The following is a 10,174-nucleotide window of genomic DNA, read 5'->3' on the forward strand; positions in this document are numbered from 1 at the left end:
CTCAGTAGAGTCATTAAGATTCAGGAATATCATTGTATTCAGGACCGCCATTGCAGGATTTCTGCAGATTGGGGATTCAGCGTGCTGCACACGTGTGTGTGCATGCGTGTAGTGTGTGCGTGTGTGCATGCATGCGTGTGTGTGTGTGCGAGTGAGTGAGTGTGCATGTGCGTGTGTGTATATACCTGTGCGAGTAATTTATTTCTGCTATGGTTGAAAGCTGAAGAGCAAACTTTGCCACTCAAAAGTATGAGATTGCCGGGGCCTCTATTATATCACTTCCCTGGGAATTGTGGGTAATTTGCACGGAGGACTGTTTAATCCCTATCAGACTCATTAGGTGCAGATAAACAGCCTCTCAGAATGTGTGTAATTAAGAGCGATCTCTGACAGTGAGCCTGGTGTCGTTTGGAAACCCCACCGTACGACGCCATTCCCCCTGGAAAGACTGGCGCAGCAAGCGATTAAGGAGTTTCCCCTGCAGCACAGTGACGCTGTCATCATCCAGCGCCATGTAATGAGCACTTGTCTCCTGTCACTTTTTTCCCTCCTCCACAAACATAATCCCTATTCTTTCGCTTAGTCTCTCCTTTTCTTTTCTCTACAGTTTCAGTCATGCAAAATATGTTCTGCCATTAATCTTCTCTGTCTAGGCCTTAAAGCAGCGGCTGTAATCAGATCTTTCTTCACACGCACACACACACACACAACACACACACACACAGACACACACACACACACACACAGACACACCAAACCAAGTGCCTTTTAGAGAGGGACAATATATAAAACACACAAACACGCAAAAGTAGCAGAGAGACTTGACGAGATATAGAGCATGACTTATGCGTCTTGTCTCTCTTGTAAAGGAGATTTTACTTGTAATGAGTCGACCTGCAGAAATGAAGTATACATAAAAATAAAATAAATATGAGAGGATAACAACAGAGGGGTAAGAAGGAGGACAAAAACACAGGCAATAGGGAAGAGGAGAGAGGGAGGAAAGCGGGAGAACGCAATTGGAGAGATTTCTCAGATGCTGCACCGCTGCAGCCAAGGCTGGGAGGAGCTTCCTTCAGGCCAGCACAGCTGCTGTGCGCTAACCTCATTCAGCCCCTAATTGACTAGATTAGCATTTGCACTTGCCTTCGTTAGCTTATGCAAATGAGCAAGTTGAAAGCGTCGACCTCTGACCCCTCTTGAGAAGCAGCTGTTGGCTCACAGACCTTGTTTAGGTCCTGATTGCAATTTCACACTGACACTCAAACTCTCTTACATAGCACTCTGATTACATTCTGAGGCACTAGGGCAGAGTTAAGTAGAGCAGAGAGACACTGACAGTTACAGTGCAGAAGCTTGTTCTTCTATTGAGCTGGGCACTAGTCTCGACACTAAGTGCTCAATAGCAACAGCATCTGGAAAGGGAAGTTAGAGAAACTGGTTCGAGACACTGGTTCCTGATGGGTAGAACTTGCTTGAACTGTGATTGGGTCTAGCATTTTTTTTAGCCAGAACTGAGTCAAGAATCAGAGTTGGCTTAAATCTCAAGCCAGGTAGGACTCTAATCAAGAGTGATAGCCTAGCCAGGCACAAAGTAGCCTAACCAGGTATGAGCCTGACAGAAGAGGCTTGCAGGTCTCCAGCCAAAACAAGTCTGAATATAGACAAGGTCTGCTGGAAAGTGAGTTTGTCAAAGAGAAATGTTTTCTTAATGGGAGCTGGAGGTCTCGGTGACATGGCTCAATGCTGACCTGCCAAGACTAAATCATCCATCCATCCATTCTCTATACCCACTTATCCTGGGCAGGGTGCTGTGGGCTATCCCAGCGTGCATTGGGCGAGAGGCAGAAATGCATCCTGGACAGACTGCCAATCTATCGCAGGGCACACACACAATTCACTGACCATTCACTCACACACTTATACTCCAGTTAGCCTGCCTGCATTTCTTTGGACTGTGGGAGGAAGCTCTGAATCAGATAAATGTAATTAGCAAAACTGTAACTACAAGGGAAAGGTCTCAAACATTGAATTCAATTTTAAGCAATGTAGGTGTTGCTTGTTTTGATGGAGCTGATGTAAATGAAGGTATTTGTGCAACAAAGGCACTATATGTATCTGTTTGTGTTCAACCACCAAAATGTTCTGTGTCTGTATCTGTATTCAGATAGAAACCTTAAGTGGGCATGGCCTAAACTGGAAAACATTAACAAATAGGTTTTTCCAACTTAATTTTGCTCAGATTGCACTTGTTAGCCTTTTAAAGCTTCCAACCCTAGACTGTAGAAAAAATATGGACCAAGTCATTGTGATGTCAGCCATTAACTTTCCATGAGCTTGGGGAAAAGAGTTTTGAGACCACAGAGAAGTGCAGTTTTTGAGTGCCGCCATGTTGTACAAATTAAATCCAGAGACTGCATAGTAGAATAAAGGGGAATCCCTATATGGGCATGAAGTCTAGCCACGTTTGGGTCATCCAGTAAGCATGTGAGATACAGGGACTCGGCAGTGACACAAACTATCTGTGATTTGTTCCCAAAATATTACAGTCTTGTCCATGTCACATATTGGCAGATGGGGAGATGTTAGATGAAGAAAAAACACCTACAAAAAATGCAACTACATTTTACATTTTCTTGTAGGAAATTACAAATTACTGACTTTGTATTTTGATCGTATTTTTACCATTGACTTACATTGAAACGGATGGCTGAAACACCTATACTGGAGTCAACTGCACTGGCACTCGTGACCAACATCTCTCAACAAACACGGGAAGTGGTCTTTACAAACAAAACCCAGTATGGGCCACTTGTTTCAAAATGAGTCTTACATACTGACGAAATTTGTATAATATTTTCATGAAAAAACAATACATATTAGAAAAGCAGTCCTAGATATAATATAGCCCGGCAACACTAATGTTTAACTAAACTGTCACCACCACCCACTTAGTTTACAGGACAATGAACAATCACTTAGGAACTCATAAAATAAAGCATTCATTACATTACATTACATTACAGGCATTTGGCAGACGCTCTTATCCAGAGCGACGTACAACAAAGTGTATAACCATAACCAGGAACAAGTATGACGAAACCCCTAGAGAGAAGTACCGGTCCAAGTACAGGGAACAACCGCATAGTTCAACTTGGACCCTGATGGTTAAACTGATTAACACTAACAACGAGAACGGCAACAACGCAATCTATGGAAAAATAAAAATAAATAAAAGTACAAGTAGTCGTTAAGACAGGCGCATCAACTAACTAACCTATGAAACAGCTGCCTAGTTACAACCCTAAGTTTAGTCATTTACAGGGGGGAAGGGAGGGATGGAGAGAGGTGCAGCCTGAAGAGGTGGGTCTTCAGTCGTCGTTTGAAATTGTTCACAGTCTCAGCTGTTCTGACCTCCACAGGGAGGTCATTCCACCATCGTGGGACCAGAACAGACAGGAGACGTGTTCTGGAAGTGCAGGTGCGAAGAGGGGGAGGTGCTAGGCGTCCTGAGGTAGCAGAACGGAGGGATCTGGCTGGCATGTAGGGTTTGAATATCTTGTGAAGGTATGCTGGGGCTGATCCCTTGACTGCCTGGTATGCTAGGACCAATGTTTTGAATTTGATGCGAGCTATAACAGGCAGCCAGTGGAGGGTAGTGAGCAGGGGAGTTACGTGGGAGTGTCTGGGGAGGTTGAAGACCAGACGAGCCGCAGCATTCATGAACTCCAATACACAAAATAGAAATGTGTGATAATTTGTACCGAACAGCTTTGAAATAGGTGAACACATATGACTTTTGAAAAGAAAATGTCATGAGAGGGGGCGACTGAGAAGAAATATGCAGTTTTTCATCATGGGTTAAGAATATCATAAAATCATAGCAGTTATGAACAAGGCTGTTTGTCACAGAAAATATTGGCTAAAGCCGCAGAGTAGTCACGTCAAAGAAAATCAATGGAAACTCGTGAGAGAAATCACAGAAATAATAAATGAGTGTTTTAAAAATAATAATTTATTACATTAACCACTAGATCTCATGTTCAGCAGTGGGAAATGATTGAAATAACATCTGCAACTGCATTAACAGTAACAAGTGCATGAAGTTTCCAAATAAAATCAGTGGGCTGCTGCTGCTAGTAACAAATACAACTAAAATGCATTTTAAACCAATATTCAGAACAAATTTCTTGTTTCATGACTATATATGAATACATAATAAATAAATGTTTTGTTGAAAATGATCATGGACTCCAAGCACTGTTTGCAAAATGATCTGTGCCACCACTAGTTTAAAGACCTCCTCTACCATTCTAGCTGTGTACTATCTCCCATCTTCATTACTTCACTATTCTCCCAGCAGCTCGTGTTGTTTTCACAGGACTGAGCCTTCCTAATGCCATGCAGTTTACCAATGCAAATAATCACCATGGCTGAAGTCCAATCTGATTAAATCTAGTTGGCTGACATTTCTTCTCGGATTCTGTTTCATATGGCCATAAGGGCTCTGAGGACAAAAGCATGGCCTTCATAAGCACCAAATTATATCTTACTGTTGCCATTTAGTAAATGGGAATAAACTGAGACTTTCTCCCCCTGTTCTCTTAAATTTAATCACTCCAGCTTTGGAGAGTTACCCCAGGAGGGCCCACTGATTCAGGCTGTGATTACGCACAGCCGAATAAATGCAGGGCACACAAAAACACACCAGCCACAACATCTCGGCTGGGGAGTAGCAAAATGCAAGGACCCTGCCATTTTAATTAAGCAATTGGCTTTTTTAAAGCGTTAAAGTAATCTGTATTCCATTTCCCTCTCTCAAATTGTTGCTGTATTCTTGCTGTTTTTTTTCTTTTTTCTTTTAGTAATTTCATTTGGGACCAGGACAAATCCTATATGTAAATACAAGCTAATCAGTCAGTGCTTTTTAAAGGTTTAATTGACTCATTGGACTCTTCCACCACAGCCAGTGTAACCGATCTAAATATACCTACTGCTGCGGTCACACTTGTCTCAATTAGTCATGTGTTCAAATAAAGTGGAATAGTGATTAAATGTGGAAAGTATTTCAGGCTAAACAGATAAAATAAATACATTTTCTTTCCGCATCAGAATCTCCAGGATATTTATTTTCTTTATTTGCTCCTTGAAATCAATGACGCAAACAGCAGTAAGTTCTGTATAAGGTATTCTATATAAAACCAAGTTTCCTGTACTTGGTTACTTTAGAAGGCTCCAGTTGGTATCAGAAAATTGCAGGTGCTACACTAACTAATAATTTGCTGTCTTTGATCACATCATAAATACTTATGAAAATCCATAATGAGCCGGCAAACCAGAACACAACATGCGTTTCAATAATGGCAAAGGCATTTTCAATGAAAAAATAGAGAGCTCACTACTTTCTTATAAACCAACAAAGTTTTACAAGGTGTCTCTCTCATCACCAGGGGAAGCAAAGATACTCATCCCAAGGCCCAACATATAATCAAACCCGCATCACAAACTGTTATTTTGTTTCATCAACAACTGAATCACTAATCGCTCAACAGATTTTTTTTTTCTCAGCTGTTCTAACCAGTAGGCTTTCACAACAAAAAGTTCTCTATGCTCCTGGCTTTCAGTGACCTTTTGCATCACGGTTACTGTGGTTACAGCAAGTCACGTTGACCAGACCAAAATTAAACGCACACGTGCAATGAGCTCGTGGAGACTGCCAACGTGTGTCATCCAATTAAGTGGGGACAAGTTAGCTGCAGCTAGTCAGTAATTAAAAAAATGGAGGAAATAAAATTAATAGCATATGAAGGCAGAGAACAACCCTTGAAACACGCCCACAAAATGAGTCACTAATTCCACCAAGGAAGAAATATTGTTTGTACAATTTATAACTGCAGTAAAGTTGTAGTTCTTAGTTCTTATAGCAATTCTTTGCCATATATCTGTTTGATTTCGGCTTCAGCATAATCATGATATTGTCCCAAATGCTCTCTTTAGTCTGTCCTCAAATACTGAGGTTGGAGGTTTTTACATCACTGTCCCCTAAACAGAAGGTTGAAAGGATTCTGTCCCTAAACACTGCTAGGATTAGCATCAGCATTTTAGATACAGTGGTAGGTTTTAGGGTTAAAGCTGGGTATTAGGGGGTGTATCCAAACGCTATAACCTTATTTTGAATTCACAGAAATGTGCTGTCTGCAGATATTTTTTCATCTTGAAGATGAGTGATGACATTTGGAAGATAATCAGGAAATGGGATTAGCAGGAGTAATACATTATCCATAAGTATCATTGGGTATGCTGAGCCAGGATCTGTTCCGGAGAAAACAAAGCAGCAGGTGTATCATTTGTCCAAGGCAGACTGCATCAATACTGGACAGGTTAGATCTGTCCACCACACCAAAAAAAGTACTTTTGGGCACTCCCAAAACATTCCAAAGCAACATTTCGTGGCTATACACTCAATTTCCCCATCTCAAGTGAACATTTTATGTTTATTTAATTATTTATTTATTTAATATTAAATTAGCAAGCTTATAGAACTTTGTGTGGCTTGGGGAAAGAAAATAGTTTGCATCCTTAGGGGGGGGGGGGGTGGACAGTTTATTGAGATTCCTGAGAATAAATATGTTTAATATGTTAAACATATTCATTACTCTCAATAAATAACATGCAGGCTACATTTCATTCCATTATCACATATAAAAAACCCCCACTATAAACACCTTATAAGCGGACGCATCAGGTCAGGACATTATCAGTGGGTAGGCCCAGGACAGGCTGCTGCAGACGAATACTCAATGGAAGAAGCCCAATCGACCAGTACACCCGAAGCAGCCCCTGTACGCATCATAGCTTTGGACTCAGTTGATCCTTGCAAGCTTCGCCAAGACGCTGGGGATTCTGAGGCTCAGAACAGCGCTGTGGAACTGCAAGTTTACGTTGACAATAATGAAATCAGATTGTATAGCCGGAGAGCTTGATTAAACAGATTTATTTCAATTACCGCTAAATTTGCCAGACTTTAATAACATGTTTGGGGGATGCAGATGTAAAATGCATTCAGGACCCGTGGCCAAAACACACTTGAGAGGCTACAGTAGGTAATACTCTATAAAAGGATCATGTTCTGCCAATCCAGAGACTCCTGAATCATCAACAATAGAATTAGTCTAATGTAAAATGGTGGAAGGGAAGAGCAAGCATTAATATAAAGCATCTGTGGCACCAGGGAAACCTTGAGGTGATCTTCCCTCTTCTAATTCTTGCCACATTGTATTTAATGGATTCATATTAAGTGTATTTGTGCAACTGCATAATCCATGACTTAAAAATGAACCAAGAACCCTGTATTATACGCAGATATAAGTTTGCACCGTAACTGCAAAGCTTTGACTTTCCCTACTCTTACATACAGCAAGGACAAAGGTCATAGCTGTTCTCTTGCTCAAAATTCAAAGCTGATATTTCAAAAGTTCAGGGACGTTTGTTTCACAAGAGATATTCATCTTCGTGAAGGGCCAACTCACCAAACAATTAATTAATTGAGCCCTCAAAACGAATATGAATGCTGCTTTATATAGAATGTATGCATGTAAATTAAAAATAACATTCTGTATTGGCCTACCACATCTTTTTTAGTTTTTCCTTTTGCAAGCTTGTGTACTACTGTATTAATGGGCCTACAGAATAAACGGAACGGAATTATGTTAATAATGTTTACGGAATGGCTACTAATACACACAAATCAGGCTCCATTGGTTTATTATTATTTTCTCACAGACTTGACAGAAAATAGATGATGAGAGGCATGAAAAGTTAAATATGGAATCTATAAAGCACCATGAATGACTCAGACTAGTGCAATTTTCTGATTATAGTTTTGCAGTTGCGTTACTCAACCCAATAATTGATTGATTTTGTGTCAATATTGTTTCTATTGCTCAATTGATGATACTATATTATCATTATTCTACTTTTATTTTTAAATGAAGATACTGCAGCACAAGTCAGGGTACTGCTGTCCAGATTCTGACCAGACATGGAACTGCTGTGTGTTAAATATGAGAAAAAAGAATCATCTTCCAATCTCTCACATGTATGATATAGATTCAAAACAGAGCAGTTTGTCTGCTTAATCTGCAATTACAGGTCATTTGTTCAAGTTTATTATACTACAGCTGTTGAGTAGGCAGTGATGGTGGTGCTCAATAGTAAGACAGTTGTTGTAAGCCGCATATTTACTGTTGAACCCCAGGGTTAAAGAAGTGTAGCCGGAACTAACAGAAATCTGCATTCCAGTGCTCTCGAATGATAAATTTTACATACAGAATCATGGGATTTCACTGGAGGTGTCAACTGGATCCACGGACGTCTGATAAATGAACCTCAATTCCCCCTTTGTTTTCCTCCATTTTGTTTTTCAAAGAGATGTAAATGAAGTTTTTGGCTGCAGTAGTGTCAAGCCTCACTGCTGGAGGGAAGTTTAGGGTAGCAAATGCAAGCAATGTATGAGAAGCATTCAACAGGGGCAGAAAACTACTTGGAAAAGATGCATTGGAGTTATTTGACAATTTCATAGATCAATTTGGTGGACTGGTGCCAACACACCTGCAGGACAGTGCAATTAAGGAGCAGTTTGGCTTTGCGGAGCCAAAGGAAATTCCAGTGGCACACATTGCTTGCAAGGTGAAAAGTGGTACTTACTATCAAAGAAGATTGCTTTTATTTTATACCTTTAATAAACAGTTATCCTTGAATATTGGCTATGGTAAAGAAGGACCACGGACGGTTTCGGTTAAACCTACTGCCACACAGATATACTAATGAGGTAAAAGTGTAACCCACTTGGAGCACATGCGTCAAAGCTGTTAATGGTATATTTTCACATGCTTGGAAATATACACCGAAAGTGCAGATCGAAACTGGCAGCAATACGACTGCTTGCTATCGATGTCAGCTGACCGCTCTGGCGAAGATGTAATTATCACAGAGAATAATGGGAGGCTCGGATCTATCATGGTGTTACAATTAAAAATGCCAAAGGAGAGAAAGATATATGATGCATTGTTCTCCCTCTGTGGAGACGCCATAGCTGAGCACAAGCTGGTTGGATTAAAAGAGTGTGGGTTTCCATGCAGACAATGTGACATTGTGAATGCAACTTTCAAGGCATGCAGCTGTACTTGGATGAGGAATGCGGCTGTTAAAAGGACATTGGATCTTGGACAATGGAATAAAACAGAAAAGGTTAGGACAGAATCTTGAAGAAAAAAAAAACATAGAATCCATCAATAGAAAAATCTAATATGTTTGAATTCCTAGTGTTTGGTGTTATCCAACAAACTCCACCGGACTTAATGCACATCATTTTAGAAGGTATTGCTCCATTAGAAATCAAGAGTGTGTTGAAGAAGCTCATACTATCAGGGCAGATTGACCGAGACACATTAAGCTTTGCTATTCTTGGCTTCCATTACCCACCATTGGATTAATCACAGATCGCCCATGCCAAATTAGTGTCAGTACGTTTACATCACAGGGTAATAAACTCAAACAGTCCTTTTCAGGCCGGTCAAATGTTTGCTCTTTTGAAAATGTTATCATTTGTATCAAACATCATTGATGGGCGGTACGGTGGTGCAGTGCGAAGGTCCTGGATTTGAATCCCGGCCTGGGCCTTTCTGTCTGGAGTTTGCATTCTATCCCTGTATCTGTGTAGGGTTCCTCCCACAGTCCAAAGACATGCAGGTAGGCTAACTGGAGACTCTAAATTGCCCATAGGTATTTTGACATTTTTGTTTGTGAGTAAATGGTATGTGTGCCCTGTGATAGATTGGCGGCCTGTCCAGGGTGTTATCCTGCTTCCTGCCCAATGCACACTGGGATAGGCTCCAGCACCCCCTGCAAGCCAGCCCAGGATAAGCAGGTATAGATAATGGATGGATTAAACATTATTTAAGGAAATGCGCACACAGTAAAACGTTTAGTGTCAAATCCACATTTATTAAATCAACTTTTACAGAGTTTATAGGTATATACTATTACCAGAGTGGATTCATATAGGCTCTGTTAGAGCTGAATTAACACTGGACATTTTACTGTGTACTTTCAATGTATCCTTGAATTACTAGAGATCTTTGCACTTGTTGTTACTCTTCATACTGCATCAACT

The 10,174-nt window shown here is 40.6% G+C and overlaps 1 protein-coding gene across 1 annotated transcript in view; it reads left to right on the forward strand.

The window, feature by feature from the left end:
* zgc:173742 (DNA topoisomerase 1) overlaps window positions 1-10,174 on the forward strand; it is a 566,006-nt gene that overhangs the window by 498,819 nt on the left and 57,013 nt on the right. The window lies entirely within an intron of this gene.

The sequence above is a fragment of the Anguilla rostrata genome, chromosome 5, assembly GCF_018555375.3.
Source record: "Anguilla rostrata isolate EN2019 chromosome 5, ASM1855537v3, whole genome shotgun sequence".
Lineage (NCBI taxonomy): Eukaryota > Metazoa > Chordata > Actinopteri > Anguilliformes > Anguillidae > Anguilla > Anguilla rostrata.